Here is a 22,339-nt window from a genome sequence, read left to right on the forward strand (position 1 = left end):
CATCAATTACATTGTTTCCCCTCATCTGTGGATGTGAAGCGATCTGGGTTGGTCTTGAGCCTTGGTGACTATGTCGTTCTCATATGTGTTGTTCAACGTAGGTGAAGAAATATTTGTTTTCAACTTCCCTACACTGATACTTAAACCATTATTATTATTAACATCTTTATTGACAAAATTAATTACAATTTTGCCTAATCTGAGGATTTCGATTAAGTCTTAAGTGAGGATAATGCTGGTATTCACTGCCACGCAGGACAGAGGGTCATACATAAGACAATAGGTCTAAACTGCAGGCGGAAGTACATATATATCATGGTTACAATCAATGTTTTAATGTATGGATATGTGAAAACAACTTTCTATTCTGCACTACCACACAAGGGCGGGGATGGGTTCATAAGTGATGCAGCTTAGAAGTAATATAAATAAAAATTGTTCTTCATTCTTTAAAATGGACAAGCAAATTTTGGATAAATTGTTAGGATGTCGTCCAGAACACCTGAGTCAATAAAATAGTTACACAGTTGGTGGTACAAGAGGCCAGGAGGTCTAAAGTCCTTTACGGTTTCACATTCAACAATATAGTGTTCTAGTGAATACATTAAAGGTTTATCACAGAGTTTACAATCTGAGTATTCTGGTAGTGGCTCAGCCTCACTAACCTGCCAGATGTGCCTATAGCCAAGGCGAATTCGTGCAATGAATACATCACATTGCCTGGTCATGGGCATTCCTGCTATCCTGGGATTCTATCTTAACTCCTCTCTCTCTAAACGTGTACATTGACTGTGGTTGACGATATCAAACAACCCGAGAAGATAACCAGTTTTTTGGGACGATATCAAGCAACCTGTGTCGATTTCCAGTTGGTTGACGATATCAAACAACTGGTAACAATTACCAGTCGAGTCTGTTTTAACACGATAAATTATACTATTTGTAGTAGAAAAGAATCAGGAGAGCAGAGCAGGTACTGAACACAGGGATCAGATTATGTTTAGGAAGGGCAATAAGGAAACATGCAGCCTTGGCCTGAAAATATTGTTTGACCAGGGAAATGACAAGGTCGGGTTTATGAGAGCTTCGGAAAATGGGAATGTCGGCCTGCAATGATATTGTCCAAGGTCCTGAACCTCTTGTCTGTCTCTCTTGCAGCCGACTCTGTCTGTCTGTGTCTGGTTGTCTCTCAATCTGTCGGTTGGTCTGTCTGTGTGTTTTACTGACTGTCTACTCTCTCTCTCTCTCTCTCTCCTCCCCTCATCGCCCAGTACTCACATTTCCTTTCAAAGCTGGTGAAATATCCTAACAAGAAAATGTTCGAAGATCATTTACCGTCGACTCAGCCAGACATTCCAACTGATGGATCCGCCTTAAAAAGTGCCAGGGTTATATTCCTTGAAGCGCGGACCAGGGAGATACATCGAAGGCTTATGTCAGTAACATAAAATGTAAGACATTCTTAAATCATCCGCAGTTTGAAAAATCCTCCAGCCACTGTCTCTTGACTCGAACAAATCTTCTGCCATAATATATATATATATATATATATATATATATATATATATATATATATATATATATATATATATATATATATATATATATATATATATATATATAAAGTATGGTATTAGCAGGAACGGTGTGAATCTGGTAACAGGAATGATGTTAGTGTATTGAGTAAGTGGGTTGCGCTTCATTGGGTTGCAATGAGGTGCAACCTATTTTCAAGATAGCCAGGTAATGTTCCCACACGGTCATCTGCTCACCTGTATCGTGAATAATAATAATAACAATGAGGTAGCTACTCCTTAGCACCATCTTAAAGTGAACTATGCTTGTAAGTGCATCAATATAAATCCTTCTTCAAGATGTACAGGCAAAGCTCCAGTGTGGCATCAGCACTCAAGATTCTCCAGTGTGGCATCAGCACTCAAGATTCTCCTATTTTGATCACTCAACTAATGGCTTTAGGAAGACTGGTATGGCAGTGTATTCACTCGACGGACCTAAATAATCGAGTTCTCCTTTACATGGCTCACCTGAAAGACCACGATAAGGCCGCGACACTCCCGGCACTCCTCACCAACCTGGCACTCCTCACCAACCTGGCACTCCTCACCAACCTGGCACTCCTCACCAACCTGGCACTCCTCACCAACCTGGCACTCCTCACCAACCTGGCACTCCTCACCAACCTGGCACTCCTCACCAACCTGGCACTCCTCACCAACCTGGCACTCCTCACCAACCTGGCACTCCTCACCAACCTGGCACTCCTCACCAACCTGGCTATAATATAACTATACAAGGTGCCCACAAGACCTGATCCCTGCACAATTTACTGCAATTCTCCTGCTGATGTCAACATCATACCGAGTTGTCCTGAATTACAGCTAAATACACTCGGTGAGAATTCCGTACCGGTGTCCCAACCGTACACTTTCTGCAAGCGGCAGGTAGCGGGGGACAGACAGACGCTGTGTAAGCGCGCCTCCATCTGCACACTCTCCAAGCATGTGCGGGGAGTCAACAATAGGGACTTAGGAAGTGTGGAAGCATCGAATGAAGCATCAAACAATCCTAAGTGTCTGCGAATTGTTTGTAAACAAAAACAACAGAGAAAAAAAGACGGAAGTGTTCTTCCTGGTGTTGTGTTCAGGAGCCATAGACAGTGAGGAGTAAGTCATCAGCTCACATAACTCTAGTGGGCTGTAGTTAGGCTATATGGAGTGGACTAGGCTATATGAAGGTGTAGTACAGTGTATGTCAAGAACTAGCTACGTGATGGTAAAAATCCCCATCACACAGGATGGCTAGTCATACAGAACCATGTAATCAGCAGTCTGCACTGTCAAATTTGATGATATGATGACGATCATAAACAATATGATGACATCATCAACTAAGACTGCATACGATGAATGGAAGCCTACGGTAGAGGTCAGACCAACATTCTGTACTCTGAGAGCTGCACTGGAGATCTTATAAAACTGGTTGAAACAGCCGGAACGCTGAGAGTGGCCGTACCAGCAGCCGCGAGTGTGTGCAAACCGAATTCGCATAGAGAGATCTTCACTCTGAAAGGTAGTGAACTTGATGGGCCTTCCCACGACAAAGGCAGCAATCATCCTGGACAACAAAGAGGGGCTTCGTACCAGGCTGGTCGCTTTTGGCTCCAGGCTGCTGGCGAATGCTGGTCACTGTTGGTCACTGTACCAAATGATGATTGTTGCTCCTGTGCTTCAAATGCCAAGTGAGGAGGTGGAGGGGGGGGGCAGAAACAGGTGAGCATAACAATGAAAAAAGGAGGCAAATGTGGCAGGGAAATATGAGTCACAACTCTTCCAGAATCTATGAAAGGTTGCAATGCAATTGGCGAAGGGAAGCAGAGGACAGTGCACCGGCTTACGTCACTGAAGAGGAGAACACCCTCCTCCCTAACTTGTGTGCTATGAAAGCACTTACATATTTAATAGTTTGCTGTAATAATGTAACTATCATGAATGCACAATGTTTTCTTCAAGAAATTATATTTAATATATTTGTCTCAAAATATATAATATCAATTATATAATCTCAGTGATCTTTTCACAATTAATTTAAGTGTGGATATAATTTAAATAATGCAATCTAGATAAGCTTGCAGCCCCCCCAAGTGAATCTAGAATACCAAATACAGGAAAAACTGGCATATAGTATAGTGGCTACCATTTCAGGCTCAGGAAAATTTGGCTGAATTTAAGGTTTAAGCCTCTAAAGGTTCCCCCGAGCTGTGCGACATAACTGATGCCTTTATCACACAACTCTCCTTTTATTCAAGTATCTGCTGAAATAACAAGAGAGGTGCTGGGAACAAGAGAAATGTGGAATGGGAATAAAGTAGGTTGAATGAATTGAAACTTACCTGGTAGGGGGGGGGGGGTAGAAATAGCCTAAGCTACTCTATTCCTTTGAGATGTATTTCTTTCTTGTCTCAATAAACATACTTGAACTTGTAAGTTTTTTTCTACAAGACGACGCTGAACTCGACCAATCATGGACGGTAGAGCGACGGTCTCGTTTCATGCAGGTCGGCGTTCAATCCTCGACCGTCCAAGGGGTTGGGCACCATTCCTCTATCCACCCGTCCCATCCCAAATCCATATCCTGACCCCTACCAAAGTGCTATATTGTCGTAATGACTTGGTGCTTTCCCCTTCATAGTTCCCTTCCCTTCACTTATGCCTACCACAAACAACTAACGTCCGCCTCAGCCCACCACCCACCACAGCCCACGGCGACCCACCCCGGTCCACCACAGCCACCGGCAACCCACCCCGGCCCACCACAGCCAACAGCTACCCACCCAGGCCCACCACAGCCCACAGCGACCCACCCCGGCCCACCACAGCCAACTCTGGAATTTTCACGCCTTAATCACCCAGTTTCCTTTGTCATGGCATTTGGTTGTGTTGCAATTTCAGTTTGCGTTGGATTCAAGTATTATTTTTATAGAATTTGAACTTTTTGAACTTTAGAAGAATTTTCAACAAGCTCATCACGGAAGCTCGAATTTTATATTACATGTTTTCCTCGTTGTACAGTTTGCTTATTTTTTATTTTTTTGGTAAAATATGTTATTTTATTATTTATTACACATTCTGATTACAGTAAAGTGCTCGTGTTTACGAGGGCTGTTGTGTGTTCCCTACACGCACACACACACACACCACACACACACACACACCACACCACACACACACACACACCACACCACACACACACACACACACACACACACACACACACACACACACACACACACACACACACACACACACACACAACGGTCTGTAACCTCAATATCCCCCAGCTTCCACCCACCCCCAACCACTGCCAGTCTGGGGGAGTATAGTGCGAACCATTCTCCTTACTGCTGTCGTCGACGCTCACTATGCAGTTTCACACATGGGTCGTCCATAATGCGCCCCGGGGGCAGCTCCAGCACGCTCACACCAATGATAAGGATGAAGAGGAACTGAATTATTCCCAGGACAACTGAGCGCTAAGCCACACTCTCCATTACAGCGTGATTTTCTGTTGGGTGATATTGTGGGGGGAAGCTGAAGATGCTGTGGGGAAGATGATGGTGGTGATGGTGGTGATGATGGTGGTGGTGGTGGTGATGGTGGTGGTGATGGTGGTGGTGATTGTTGGTCAGCAACATCAACATCATCCCCACTTCACCAGCCACAGACAACCAGGAGATGTTAAACTTTCTTTTACCCTGAATTGTTCTTCACGTGGTTATTCTTTACTTATAATTGTCTTCTCCAGACACCGGTGTTAGTGGCCTTCAAACACCGGTGTTAGTGGCCCCCAGACACCGGTGTTAGAGGACCCCAGAGACCGGTGTTAGTGGCCCCCCAAATACCCGTGTTAGGGGGTCATGAATGCCTTTGACTACCTCATCTCAGTTATATATCACAAATCTTTGTGGTTGAGTAGAGTCAGTTATGGGTCCTTCACAATGGTCTACAATTCCTCACTGGTTACAGTATATGGAAGACAACCAATGTGAGCTCTATAATACAGGAGCCACTTAACCAGTGGTCAGAGTCATTAGGAAGAATGTCCCTCCAGAATATCAAGTCTGGTGAAGAGATTACTAGTGTAGAGAGAGAGAGAGAGAGAGAGAGAGAGAGAGAGAGAGAGAGAGAGAGAGAGAGAGAGAGAGAGAGAGAGAGAGAGAGAGAGAGAGAGAGAGAGAGAGAGAGGGATAGAGATACTCAGACGGATAGATAGACAGAGGTTGGGAAACGGTAGAGACAGAGTTTAGAAACGACTGAATATTAGTTGGGGGAGACGGCTAGCGCCCAATTCTGTACGTTAATAAAGCCTAAAATACCATAGCGCAAAGCTGAATCTATGATCCTTATGACTGCCCGTCACATGACGCCATTTATTGTGTTCGCCCCTTTCAATGCAGTGCAGGACACCATCCGGCAGTATCCTTCCGGCACCTCAACCCCTTCCTACCACGGCAACCCCTAGGCAAACCTCACCCCTTCAGCTCCCCACCCCGGCAACCCCCACCCCTGCAGCTTCCCACCCCGGCAACCCTCACCCCTGTACCTCCCCACCCCGGCAACCCCTACTCCGGCAACCTCTACCCTTGCAACCCCCCACCCCGGCATCTCCTACCCGTGCAACCCTCCACCCCCCTGCAAGGTTGACGGGGTGGCTGGCCAGTTAGTCTGGTTTGCCGCGTTTACACTCGGTGTCGTCCGCCTCACGATCCTCAGGACTGTTATTGGGCGTCTGTTTTCCCCGACCAGATCACCATTTCCAAGTTTATTTACGCCGGACCTCCTGTACCCTTCTGTGGGAGCCAGCCGTTGGTGGGAATTATTAATATTGAAGCCGAGTACCGGTTGTGAAGGAGGTTATTACCGGACGTTATGTGTGTGTTTCAGACCTCACTACATCAAGGGGAATAGAAGGTTATATGTTCCCTCCTGAAGTAAGATATCATAGGCTCTGTACAGTGTGTGGGGGACTTACGGAGACAACAAATTAAGTGAAATTATACCTAATTGTTGTCATGGTGAGTCCCATGACGTATTTTGTTTCACAATGAGAACTTGTGAAAATGTGAAAAATTTGCAAATTTCCATAACTTTGTTATGGAAATTTCCCCGACAACGTTCAGGAAAGCGCAGACGTTTACACTCAGTGTATCTGTATATATATATATATATATATATACATATATATATATATATATATATATATATATATATATATATATATATATACACACATATATATATATATATACACACATATATATATATATATATATATATATATATATATATATATATATATATATATATATATATATAAGGTCAAATATATAATATCTACTTTCGCTACCAAAACACAAGTAATATTTATGCTATTCGTTACTTTAAGTAACCACAATTACCACGTCACTCCTTATACAAGACCCAGACACTCAACAATAACAGGAGTGCCCAGACACTCCTTCACAACACTACTACTGGTGGGAAGCACTCTTCCTGCCTGCCCACCTCTTCTTCTACATTAAGAACCCAGCGTGGCCCTTCAGTCCCAACTATAAGTAGACTACTATGTAGTGATGTAGACTACTCAGTGATGTAGACTACTGTATGTAGTCTACATCACTGAGTCATGCTCCTGTCCCCTCGATCTAGCGTTATAAAACAGCAAACCAGATCATTAATTTGTCTTCTAAAATTTTGCCTAACTACCCTCTGACACCAAATGACAGGAGGGGTTGTTCAGCGTCCTGAACACTCCCAGGCTGGAGAGGTTGTTCAGCGTCCTGTACACTCCCAGGCAGGAGGGGTTGTTCAGCGTCCTGTACACTCCCAGGCAGGAAGGGTTGTTCAGCGTCCTGTACACTCCCAGGCTGGAGGGGTTGTTCAGCGTCCTGAACACTCCCAGGCTGGAGGGACCTAGTAAAAAGTGATGACAACATCGACCGCTCCCTAAAAGCGCAGACTGCTGTTATGGGGAGCGCAAATATGTTATGTTATGCAAATTACCGAGGGCACGCCACAGCGCCGGTGCCCTGCACAGCAAGAGAATACAATTACGTGTTTTTTTTTGTAAATCAATAGCGTTTTCAGAATGAGAATACAGCTGTTTGAAGAATTATTGACTTCGTAATGTTCAAATAGATTAGAAAAATTGCAGGAAAAGATGTTAGCTCACACGGTCTGGGTACTGATTTTATTTAGGGGAATAGGGAATGGGCTTCGTTTGTTCTATCTACGTAATGTTATTGGAACTTCAAGTTATTAATACACAGTGTCTGGGGACGACTATGAGTGAGAAGTAAATGAGGTGTAAATAGGTAGACAGAAAATGGGAGAGAGAGAGAGAGAGAGAGAGAGAGAGAGAGAGAGAGAGAGAGAGAGAGAGAGAGAGAGAGAGAGAGGAAGGTTCGCAACACAGCCACCAAAGACCACCAAGGCCCTATGGACCACCAAGGACCCCCAAGGACCCCCAAGGACCCCCCAAGGACCCCCAAGGACCCACACGGACTACCAAGGACCCACACGGACCACCAAGGACCCCCAAGGACCCACACGGACCACCAAGGACCACCAAGGACCCCCAAGGACCCACACGGACTACCCAGGACCCACACGGACCACCAAGGACCACCAAGGACCCACACGGACCACCAAGGACCACCAAGGACCCACACGGACCACCAAGGACCCTCAAGGACCCCCATGGACCCCCAAGGACCCTCCCAAGGACCACCAAGGACCCCCAAGAACCCCCAAGGACCACCAAGGACACCCAAGGACCACCAAGGACTCCCAAGGACCCACACGTACCACCAAGGACCTCCAAGGACCACCAAGGACCACCAAGGACCCCCAAGGACTACCAAGGACTACCAAGAACCACGACACCACCAACAAGATAACTGGGTCTCCTACCCACGATAAATACCCTTCTCGAAGCTTATTATAATCTATTCACAAGACTTGAAGACGTAAATCTTAAATAATCACCATTAATTGGTCAGTATCACACCTGTAGGTTACCTGGACCTACCTGGTGGTACCTGGTGGTACCTGGTGGTACCTGGTGGTACTTGGTGGTACCTGGTAGTGCCTGGTGGTACCTGGTGGTACCTGGTGGTACTTGGTGGTACCTGGTAGTGCCTGGTAGTGCCTGGTGGTACCTGGTGGTACCTGGTGGTACCTGGTGGTACCTGGTAGTGCCTGGTGGTACCTGGTGGTACCTGGTAGTGCCTGGTGGTACCTGGTGGTACCTGGTGGTACCTGGTGATACCTGGGAAGAGAGGGGGAGAAGATCAGGTGGGGAAGAAGGGGAGGAGAGGAGGCTAGGGAAAGAGAGTGAAGAGAAAAAATGGGAGAGAAGGAATGCAAGAAGAGGAGGGAGGGAGGGAAGACGACGAGGGGGATGGAGGAGAGGGAAAAACAGAATGGGACGGAGGAGGTGATTTGGGACAAGGGTATTTAGGTGGCGAGATATGAGAGGGAGAATGTCCTTAGGAGTACATGCGTATACATGAGTGTACATGGGTGTACATGGGTGTACATGGGTGTACGTGGGAGTACACGAGAGGTCATGGGGACAACATATGACACAAAGACATACTTTATTACGAGGTGTTCAACTGGCAACACTGAACTATTCCTCCGCCACCTTTAGTACTAAACTACTTGCTCAATTGGAATTGGATCATCTTGTGATGTAATTTCACTAGACAGGAGAGAGAGAGAGAGAGAGAGAGAGAGAGAGAGAGAGAGAGAGAGAGAGAGAGAGAGAGAGAGAGAGAGAGAGAGAGAGAGAGAGAGACAGACAGAGAGAGAGAGAGAGAGAGATTAAGGATGGGGGAGGGGAGGTGAAAAGTATTTTTCATCTTCCTTTTTTATTTCATAAAGGAAATCTATATTTAAATATATACTATAAGCAAATTAAATATATTAATGGACATCATATGGGTATCAACAACTTCAGGTATTGTGTCTATATGAAAGGTTAGAAAGCTAGTTATGTTCACCTAACAGCCCCATCTCGCAGGGTGATTGGTCGAGGCTACATGTAGCGTGCGTCGAGGCTACATGTAGCAAAGGTCGAGGCTACAGTAGTAAGGGTCGAGGCTACATGCAGCAAAGGTCGAGGCTACAGTAGTAAAGGTCGAGGCTACATGTAGCGAGGGTCGAGGCTACTCGGAAAAGGTTTTAATATCCACAAGTAAATAAATAGTTGAGAAGCTTCAAGCATTTGGTCTAAAATCATTAATAACTGGTCACATACTATTATAATGTTGAAGAGTGTGTCCCAACACTATATTACAGCATCATACTGGGCAATACCTGTGTATCAAGTAGATATTAAAACGAAAGAAGTTTCCAGGTTTGGTATCTCCGCGCAATAAAGATTCTAAAGCGTCATGTACTCCAAAATTACTATCAATTCCTGCAAATTGAAACAGTGAAATGTGGTAATTGGGATAATGAAGGTGCAACCATGACCCCACGTTCAGGGTTGGGTTTCCTGATCTCCCCGAATGGGCTGCCGATCAGACATACTACTCCTGTCTCGGCTTAAAGCCGTGCTTGTCTGATTTCCCACATGTGCGAGGGATTTGGGATGCTACGCTTTTGGGAGACAAGCCATTACGACTATATAGCACTGGGAAGGGGGGGGGTCAGGATAAGGATTTGGGATATGACGGGGGGAAAACGAATGGTGCCTAACCACTTGGACGGTCGGGGATTGAACGCCGACCTGCCTGAAGCGAAACCGCCGCTCTACCGTCCAGCCCAAGCGGTTGGAGGTTATCTTGAGATGATTTCGGGGCATTTTAGTGTCCCCGCGGCCCGGTCCTCGACCAGGCCTCCACCCCCAGGAAGCAGCCTGTGACAGCTGACTAACACCCAGGTACCTATTTAATGCTAGGTAACAGGGGCATCAGGGTGAAAGAAATTCTGCCCATTGTTTCCCACCGGCGCTTGGGATCGAATCCGGGACCACAGGATCACAAGACCAGCGTTCTGTCCGCTCGGCCGACCGGCTCCCCAAAACAAAATCCGGGGTAATGTTGTGTCAGACATTGTGGCGAGGAGATAAAGGCCTCGTCGAATCGGGTGGTCATTGACGGTCTTGCTGGGGACGTCCCGGGTGCTGAAGGCTTAAGACTTGGTCTGAACGCAAGACATAGTTTACAACCTGGTGGCGATATGGGCATTAAACAGAAAACACTTGGAAGAGGACAGAAAACACTTGGAAAAGGACAGAAAACACTTGGAAGAGGACAGAAAACACTTGGAAAAGGACAGAAAACACTTGGAAGAGGACAGAAAACACTTGGACGAGGACAGAAAACACTTGGACGAGGACAGAAAACACTTGGAAAAGGACAGAAAACACTTGGAAGAGGACAGAAAACACTTGGAAAAGGACAGAAAACACTTGGAAGAGGACAGAAAACACTTGGAAGAGGACAGAAAACACTCGGACGAGGACAGAAACCCCGGATAAGAAGGCTTCACTAAGCGTCCCATACTGAGGGAGCTTACGGGTCTGGCAGATCCACATTCCTTCCATTACAGGAAAAAAGACCTAATATTAATAACCTTAAGTAATCTAACCTCACTTCAAACTTGAACATAACTTAACCTAACTTAACATTACCTAGTCAAAGTCAACGTAACATCACATAACTTAGGTGACCTGAATTCAGGTGATGTCATAATATTGAGGTCACCTGTCATAATACATCTCATCTAGCCTAACCTAACCTCACAAATACCAACCTCTCACCTAATCTAACCTAACTTGACCTGAACTCCCCTCACCTCACTCTGTCTAACCTATTTTAATTTTTTTTTTTAATTTTGCCCCGAGGGGCGAGTTTATTGGGCAGCGCCACTCATCTTGTGAGTGGACACACCGCCATAACAGCATATACAACACTCCCCAATAGGAAGAAAACCCGCTGGGTTGTTCATCCTGTCACTTCTACCCAGACACAGCTGGGACTTGCTTAACTGTCTCAAGTGAACAGCTTCTCAAACAAGAATGCCTAACCTATTGTAACTAATCACTGTGCATTATAACGAGAAAAAGGTATAAAAAAGACCTTGACAGCAGTGTCAGCATGTTGTTGTTGTTATAGATTCAGCTACTCGGAACAAGTTCCAAGTAGCACGGGCTATGGTGAGCCCCCGTAGAGTGTCAGCAGCTACGATCACCGCCCGGTGGTCGTATAGTCACCCGGAGCACACCCTTTTCCCCCTTTTGACCTCCCCCCATTATGACCTCTCCCCCCTTGACCTCTCCCCTCCCGGCAAGCATCTCTCATTCTATATGACCTTTACCCCCCCCCCCCATTCCGCGCCACACACAAGCATAAATATGTAACAAACTCTCACAGGCCGCCAGAAAATAGTAATAAAATTATTTCGTGGGCGACAGACAGCGTGGGAAGAGAGCAGCCGGCGAACTTTATATGATTTTGGGAGAGGAATTGGGGAGAGACGGAGGGGAAGGACGATGGAGGGTGAGAAGATAAATAGAGGTTAAAAGGAGGGGTAGAGAAAAGAAAAACCAATATATATATATATATATATATATATATATATATATATATATATATATATATATATATATATATATATATATATATATATATATATTGGTAGCAGTCTTTCCTGTAGACATATAATATTAAATATGACCGAAAAAGTAAGATTAATAATTCTAACACGAATTTTCTCAATATTTCTTGTGGTTCTTTTCACTGTTGATGGTAATTGAAAAATCAATTCTCCAAAATTAATTTATATTTCTAGTCTGACGCGATGCATAAGCAACAGGGCTCCATTAAGGAACATATAATCTCTTCCCACAACCAGACCGTCACCAGAGAAGTCTTAACAAAAAACACGGAAATCATCGATAGATACAGCGATAGCAGGCGGCTTGATATCTGCGAGGCACTACACATTAAGAAGTCGACACCAGCAATCAACAACCAATTACTTTTTCGGTCATATATATATATATATATATATATATATAGTGTCAGTTTGTCCTAGGATGGAGGCCAGATGCTTGGGGCCTCACCCTACTTTGCATTATGATTACTGTGGGTTACAAGTCGAACATTGGATGATCAGAGGCAGTGTGACCCCCAGATGTCAGTATTATGGTAAGAAGCATGACTCGCGACAGTGTAGAGACAGGATTGACAAAGGAGAGCAATTATTGCCATCTTGCTGCAATTGTTGAGGCATCCACAATGCTGGTTCCTCTCTATGTCCCATGAAGCCCCGCGTGAGAGATTCCCTGATGGCACCCATATGCAGTGTAAACAAAGATCCGAAGGAAGGAAAGATCGCACAGCAGGAACAAGGAAGAAATAGTGGAAAGACAACGATAACCTCTGTAACGAACGTCTGGGAGAAAGGCAAGGCGACGATTAGGGATAGCCTAGTGGCTATCGAAGCCACTAGGGAAGCTACTTTTCTAGCGGGAAACGAAGCCGAAAAAGTGTACCCTAGTGGTGATGAAGTGCAGGGTAGCTTTGTGGATTCTGGGGTCGGTACACAGACCTTGGATTACCTCAAAAAGTTGAACAGGAGGATTGAAGTTCTAGAAAAATTTACTATGGCAAACAGATGGGGTATAGTGGGAGGGAGTGAAGTGGGGAATGAAACGGAGGGAGAAAGTAAGTAAAGAAGAGGATGGCGTATCACGGATGGAAGAGTCTCAAGAAAATTAACTATCCACTAACGATGGCAGTGTTCAACCCAGTGAGGTGGAAAATGTTGACGAAGAAGCTCAGGAAAAATGGTATACAACAATACAATTTCAAGAGATGATGTCGCTTATCAAAAACATAAATAACCGCAGCAAAGATAAGAGTCTGAAAACATAGAGGGAAAAATGACAGCATCTGCGTTGTGTCCCTCCCATGTTGGTGTTAATTATTTCTTTTGGCAATGAATTACATTCTTGAAGGACATCATGTTTTGTAGCATTAGAACACAAGGATCATATTATAGTTTCACATGCATTATTAATTTCTTTCCACCATTTGAAGCGAGAAGATTAATTCATTAGCTCCCTCGCATCTCATTAATCTAATCGCCGAAGCTTCATTTATCTCTGAAATTCTATCCCCAATACTCTGTATGTTTAATCATATCATCATTATCTCTGTATTAGTATTTCTTGGACCATGAGAATTATCTTGGGATTATTCTCATGGCTTCTCTTTGTACGTTCTTCAACTTGTTTATTCTGTCTTTACCCAACCAAGACGTGACAGGAGCAGCATAATCAATAAGAGATCTCACAGCATGCCATGTGATTACCATTGGAATGTGAAATGTAAATTATGATTAATAATTGTGTACTGTATGGGTTTGTGAGCTCTTGAGGGACTTTATACAGACGAGGGTAGAAATAGTCTAAGCTACACTATCCTTTTGAGAGTACTTCCTTTTTCTCAATAAGCTTACTTGAAGTTGGGATGGTCAGAGTGAGCAGAATTCAAGAGGAAACAGCGTTCCAAGGTTACATAATGACTTCCACGACCAATTTTGGCACCAGCCATTGCTTGCTAAATATTTTTGAAAAACAAAAAATAAAAAAATAAAAATTTTTGTTCTTATAGCAATATGAAACATTATGCACCGATCTCTGGAAAATTATCAAAAAGTTTCTAAACATCATACTTTGCCCATAGTAGAATAAAACACACGATACTCCCCACAGCTCCAAAGGCAACATAAGAACATAAGAACATAAGAACAAAGGTAACTGCAGAAGGCCTATTGGCCCATACGAGGCAGCTCCTATTCTATAACCACCCAATCCCACTCATATACTTGTCCAACCCGTGCTTGAAACAATCGAGGGACCCCACCTCCACAATGTTACGCGGCAATTGGTTCCACAAATCAACAACCCTGTTACTGAACCAGTATTTACCCAAGTCTTTCCTAAATCTAAACTTATCCAATTTATATCCATTGTTTCGTGTTCTGTCCTGTGTTGATACTTTTAATACCCTATTAATATCCCCCCGGTTATGTCCATTCATCCACTTGTAAACCTCTATCATGTCACCCCTAACTCTTCGCCTTTCCAGTGAATGCAACTTAAGCTTTGTTAATCTTTCTTCATATGAAAGATTTCTAATTTGGGGAATTAACTTAGTCATCCTACGCTGGACACGTTCAAGTGAATTTCAATGGGGAACTATTTCATTATTAAACAAATCCACAAGGGCCGTAACAAGGATTCGAGCCTACGTCCGAGAGCATCCCAGACGCTGCCTTAATCGACTCAGCTACGACATGGTCAAAAGAGTTGAAGCCAGAAGTTCTATTGACCTTTCGGCCCTTGTGGATTTGTTCATTTGATGCATTACGCTATTGTGATTTCTGTGTGTATTGTATTATTGGTATATTTCATTAATTGCAAAGACATTTAATGAATGAGAGAGAGAGAGTAAGAGAGAGATAAATGCGAGAAAATAAAGAAATAGAGACTGAGGAAAGCCACAGGAAGAAAGGGGGAGGGATGGGGGGCTAGGGAAAGGGGATAGGAGGTTGGAGGGGGGGGATGGGGGACTGGGGAAAGAGGATAGGGGGTAGTGGGGAGGGAATGATGAACCACAAGCAACCTTTTACTTCCTCTCTCAAATGTCACACACAGCTCACTTCTCCCCGCTGTTCTCAAAACAGATACGGCCATACAACATTACCATGAACTTGTAACATACACACATGGGCCAACATGTGTGGCCCATGTGCACAATATACACGTACACAACAACATACAACATGCTTATACGAACATGACCCCTGAAACATGCGGAAATGAGTCTGCAACATAATATTATGTGCTCCGAGAAGAGCTGCCAGGGTTGTGTTAGGTTGTGGCGTTGATCACAACAGCAAAAATTTTTGCCTATAATTCACGCCCAAACATTCACTTTATATCGTTTTATAGTTACCGTATAAATAGGCTATACCGGGTTAGTATGAACCCATATTGTATGGGTTCACACAACCACACCACAACCACACACACAACCACACACATAGCCACACACCACAACCACATACCACAAACACACACCACAACCACACACACAACCACACACACAACCACACACCACACACCACACACCACAACCACAACCACACACCACAAACACACACCACAAACACAACCACACACCACAACCACACACCACAACCACACACCACAACCACACACCACAACCACACACCACACAACCACACACCACAACCACACACCACAACCACACACCACAACCACACACCACAACCACACACCACACAACCACACACCACACAACCACACACCACACAACCACACACCACACAACCACACACCACACAACCACACACCACACAACCACACACCACAACCACACACCACAACCACACACCACAACCACACACCACAACCACACACCACAACCACACACCACAACCATACACCACAACCACACACCACAACCACACACCACAACCACACACCACACAACCACACACCACAACCACACACCACAACCACACACCACAACCACACACCACAACCACACACCACAACCACACACCACAACCACACACCACAACCACACACCACAACCACACACCACAACCACACACCACAACCACACACCACACAACCACACACCACAACCACACACCACAACCACACACCACAACCACACACCACAACCACACACCACAACCACACACCACACACCACAACCACACACCACACAACCACACACCACAACCACACACCACAACCACACACCACAACCACACACCACAACCACACACCACAACCACACACCACAACCACACATCACAACCACACACCACAACCACACACCACAACCACACACCACAACCACACACCACAACCACACACCACAACCACACACCACAACCACACACCACAACCACACACCACAACCACACACCACACAACCACACACCACAACCACACACCACAACCACACACCACAACCACACACCACACAACCACACACCACAACCACACACCACAACCACACACCACAACCACACACCACAACCACACACCACAACCACACACCACAAACAAATAACAAAGCCGGAAAAATCTAAATTCGTGAAATAATTCTGATAAATCGTACAAAATTATTCATAACAAGTGAATTAAAAGCAAAATTTTATTCTCTCATTGTATTAATTATGTTTATATACTTGTTCCCATTCTCTCCTGCCTCTCTCAGCTGCCTCCCTCTCCTGGCTCTCTCAGCTGCCTCCCTCTCCTGGCTCTCTCAGCTGCCTCCCTCTCCTACCTCTCTCAGCTGCCTCCCTCTCCTGCCTCTCTCAGCTGCCTCCCTCTCCTACCTCTCTCAGCTGCCTCCCTCTCCTGGCTCTCTCAGCTGCCTCCCTCTCCTACCTCTCTCAGCTGCCTCCCTCTCCTACCTCTCTCAGCTGCCTCCCTCTCCTGCCTCTCTCAGCTGCCTCCTTCTCCTGCCTCTCTCAGCTGCCTCCCTCTCCTGCCTCTCTCAGCTGCCTCCCACTCCTGCCTCTTCCCCTTGCTTTCATTACTCCTCTCTCCGGAACACTCAATGCACCCCTCCCTTACCTTCTCTCAGTTTTCCCCTCGCATCTCTACCTTGTCTTCCCCTCTTTTAGTTTTCTCCTCATGCCTCTCATCCAATCCCATTCTTCCCCTCTGTCAGTGCTTCCCCCATATCTTTCAGCCATTCTCTCTCTTCCCCTCTTCTATTTTTCCTTTCATAACCAACACCACCCTCTCTCCCTGTTCCCCTCATCCATGCTTCCTATTCTTCCCCTCTTCTCTCCCTTCAGTCTGTTTCCCTTCCACGTTTCCTCTTATCTTCCGCTTACAGACGTACTTCCCCTCTAAGCAAAGGCTCGACAAATGTCTCTCCCCTCACCCCCAGCTGTGGACCTCCCCTCACCCCAGCTGTGGACCTCCCCTCACCCCAGCTGTGGACTTCCCCTCACCCCCAGCTGTGGACCTCCCCTCACCCCCAGCTGTGGACCTCCCCTCGCCCCCAGCTGTGGACCTCCCCTCACCCCCAGCTGTGGACCTCCCCTCACCCCCAGCTGTGGACTTCCCCTCACCCCCAGCTGTGGACTTCCCCTCACCCCAGCTGTGGACCTCCCCTCACCCCCAGCTGTGGACCTCCCCTCACCCCAGCTGTGGACCTCCCCTCACCCCCAGCTGTGGACCTCCCCTCACCCCCAGCTGTGGACCTCCCCTCACCCCAGCTGTGGACTTCCCGTCACCCCCAGCTGTGGACTTCCCCTCACCCCCAGCTGTGGACCTCCCCTCACCCCCAGCTGTGGACCACCCCTCACCCCCAGCTGTGGACCTCCCCTCACCCCCAGCTGTGGACTTCCCCTCACCCCCAGCTGTGGACTTCCCCTCACCCCCAGCTGTGATACTCCCTACATTTTGCAAAGTTTTGTGAAGGGGGGATACGAGGGAATCAGGAATCCCCTTCTGCTTCACTCCCCTCTGGCGTCACCAACGTCATCGATTTTTTTTTTACATTTTGCCCCGAGGGGCGAGTTTATTGGGCAGCGCCACTCATCCTGTGAGTGGACACACCGCCATAGTGACAGTATTGGGCAGCGCCACTCATCCTGTGAGTGGACACACCGCCATAGTGACAGTATTGGGCAGCGCCACTCATCCTGTGAGTGGACACACCGCCATAGTGACAGTATTGGGCAGCGCCACTCATCCTGTGAGTGGACATACCGCCATAGTGACAGTATTGGGCAGCGCCACTCATCCTGTGAGTGGACACACCGCCATAGTGACAGTATTGGGCAGCGCCACTCATCCTGTGAGTGGACACACCGCCATAGTGACAGTATTGGGCAGCGCCACTCATCCTGTGAGTGGACACACCGCCATAGTGACAGTATTGGGCAGCGCCACTCATCCTGTGAGTGGACACACCGCCATAGTGACAGTATTGGGCAGCGCCACTCATCCTGTGAGTGAACATACCGCCATAGTGACAGTATTGGGCAGCGCCACTCATCCTGTGAGTGAACACACCGCCATAGTGACAGTATTGGGCAGCGCCACTCATCCTGTGAGTGGACACACCGCCATAGTGACAGTATTGGGCAGCGCCACTCATCCTGTGAGTGAACATACCGCCATAGTGACAGTATTGGGCAGCGCCACTCATCCTGTGAGTGAACATACCGCCATAGTGACAGTATTGGGCAGCGCCACTCATCCTGTGAGTGAACATACCGCCATAGTGACAGTATTGGGCAGCGCCACTCATCCTGTGAGTGAACATACCGCCATAGTGACAGTATTGGGCAGCGCCACTCATCCTGTGAGTGAACATACCGCCATAGTGACAGTACTGGGCAGCGCCACTCATCCTGTGAGTGGACACACCGCCATAGCAGCATGTACAACACTCCCCAATAGGAAGAAAACCCACTGGGTTGTTCATCCTGTCACTTGTACCCAGACACAGCTGGGACTTGCTTAACGGTCTCAAGTGAATAGCTTCTCAAACAAGAAGATTAACATTTGTCAACCCTTAAAATCTTACGTTATCTTGCGGGTACAAAATGGGGAAATCTCTTAAGAACAGTATCTATATTTGTCAAATAGTGTTTTCCTAACTCATACAATGTGGGGTTTGTTATTCTACGCATATTTCTAATGAGTTTTAGGTGTTCACATTCAGGTATAGTGGTCAAGGCGGTGTCCGTCACTCTCACCACAGACTCTCCAACTCCTCTGTTTAACTGTTGTTTCCATTCCGAATCTCCATAGATATTTGTATCCAAGACGAATTCTTGCCATTACTGATTCTCTCTCGCGGCCACCTCCTCTTCTTCGTCCATAATGATTGGGATTGCCAGCTGCAACCACATTATACCATCGTACAGATTCACTGGTTTGTGCTTCTATCCTCCTTTCCTCAGTAACCATGTCACGGTGTTGTTGCCTGATAATACCTCTAATTTGTAGAAGAGTCTTGGGAATGAAGTATTCAATGTGGTCTCCTTAAGCACATCTGCTCGCTCACTTCCACATATTCCAACATGGGAGGGGATCCACAAGAATTTCACGTCTCATCCCTGACTGGTCAGCACTCTCACAGCTCTCTTGATCTCAGCGACTATCGCAGGATTTTCTGCCCGATTTTTACTAAGGCTTTGTAGCGCTGCTTTAGAATCAGTACAGATCACTGCACTGATCATCTTGATCATGATCAAGTCATCGACTGCTGTTGAAACTCTCATTATCCTCTGCGTCACCTCCTTCTTTTCTCTAGTTCCTTTCTTTTGGCTTTTGGTAATTCTGGTAACCTGTAAAAAACCAAGTGTTCTGTGAGGCGTTTTTGATTGACAGTTGAGAGGCGAGACCAAAGAGTCCAAGATCAACCCCTCGCAAGTACTGATAGGTAAGTACATGTACACACGTGTTTCCCAGCGACAACTGGGGGTTACAATTGGTTGTGTTTGATGTGACGCAACACTGAGTGGTGCTCGCGGCCCTTACTGCTTATGGATCCCATATGACTTGCCGTGAACCACCAGCCAGGGACGCTAACCTGGTGAGTCTGGCACTGAAAAGGTTAGCGAGACCCTCCAAGTCTCGCTACTCTGCTTCGTTATCACCCCTTCTGCTTGATTTTGGCGCCCGTTGAACTGTTTATTGCTCTTTCTATCATTTTGTTTTGTATTACACGAATTCTCTCTCTCTCTCTCTCTCTCTCTCTCTCTCTCTCTCTCTCTCTCTCTCTCTCTCTCTCTCTCTCTCTCTCTCTCTCTCTCTCTCTCTCTCTCTCTCTCTCTCTCTCCCCTTCACTCCCGCAGGGTATTAAATGCTACGGCAAGATGAAAATTACAACGCGATAAGTGTAGACATTCGTGTCGTTCTCTCACTGTATATCACAGGTTACTGCCTCTGCCCACATGAGGCAATGGGTGGGAATTCTTTTCCCCTCAACCTCTTCTCAACTCTCTCGTCATCTCATCTACCTTCCCCTCACCTGCCTCACTTCTCTTGTTGTTATTTATAACTTAGTGCTTATCACGCCCACGGGAGAGCAGCGAGGGGCCATGCAAGAGAGGAAGGGAGGGCGAGGGAAAAGGGAGTCAGCGAGAGAGAGAGAATGAAAGAGAAGGAAGAAACGGATAAGTAGGCAAGGGAGAAAATGCGAAGGAGTGGGAGAGGTAGAGGGGAACAGAGGAAAAAGAGAGGAATGGAGAGAGGTTAAGATAAAGGTAATGTGGGTGGGAGGGAATTGAATAAAGAATGTATAGAGAAGATTCTGGTTTGTGAGATGATTAAAAATGTAAGCAGTAGAAAAAGGAACAAGTGATACGTGGAGAGCCAATTATCTGTCCACCTTCCTCTCCTTTTACCTTCACTTGATCAAGTAATGCTCAAAACGTTTGACTTTCAGACTCTAAAGCTTAAATCTATGTTAGTCATTAAAATATAAACTAATTAACATGTGCTCGTGTCTGAAAATTAAAGTATTTGAACGACACGCGTCGCTGAGGCTGACCTACTAACTATGACCTACTAACGATGACCTACTAACGATGACCTACTAACGATGACCTACTAACCCACTTTTACTAGTGATCACTTAGGAACGATATGTGTCTTAAGTGATCTTGTAAATGTGATGTATGCTACAGATCCTGACTTGCGAAGGGCGCATGCTTCAGGTATTGGTATAACAACTGACCTGCCGACAAAGCCTGCAGCTGGTGCTGACTTAAGTACGAGGTGTGCAAAATAATTCTGAAAACATGTCACACAGAAACACAACACATAAAGCAAGGGAGCATTGGGATCTGTGCATCTGGTGTTAAGTGACACAGAAACTCTAACACAGGACGCAAGGGAGCATTGGGATCTGTGCATCTGGTGTTAAGTGACACAGAAACTCTACACAGGACGCAAGGGAGCATGAGGATCTATGCATCTGGTGTTAAGTGACACAGAAACTCTACACAGGACCCAAGAGAGCATGAGGAACTATGCATCTGGTGTTAAGTGACACAGAAACTCTACACAGGACCCAAGAGAGCATGAGGAACTATGCATCTGGTGTTAAGTGACACAGAAACTCATCACAGGACGCAAGGGAGCATGAGGAACTATGCATCTGGTGTTAAGTGACACAGAAACTCATCACAGGACGCAAGGGAGCATGAGGATCTATGTATCTGGTGTTGACACAGAAACTCAACACAAAACGCAAGGAAAACACAGAAACGAGAATATTTGTCATTAAAGATACTATAGCGAGCAATGAACGAGATCATTTGGGTAGATATATGTGAACGAACCTAATATTAGCAATAATATTAGAAGTGGTTTATAATCAAAATTTGACGGGGTTGAAGGGAAATTGATTTGGGAAGAAACATCAAAGGGTTCAAGATGTAATATTCTCGTCGACGTATTTGTTAACTTCGAAACTGATGAAATCAAAATACCGAGATTTTGTTTGTCTTGAATGTTACCGCAGGAGTAGTGATATGACTGATAGTAGATGTTGTTGTAGGTCTAGTAGATGTAGTAGTATTAATACTAGTAGTAGTAATAATAGTAGTAGTAGTACTAGTAGCTACTGCAACATTAATTCTTTAGGAAAATGGCGTTGTAAGTAGGTAGGTAGTAGTGATATGACTAGCAAATTTGTAGACAAATATCGAAACATATAATT

Source organism: Procambarus clarkii, chromosome 57 (genome assembly GCF_040958095.1).
Source record: "Procambarus clarkii isolate CNS0578487 chromosome 57, FALCON_Pclarkii_2.0, whole genome shotgun sequence".
Classification (NCBI taxonomy): domain Eukaryota; kingdom Metazoa; phylum Arthropoda; class Malacostraca; order Decapoda; family Cambaridae; genus Procambarus; species Procambarus clarkii.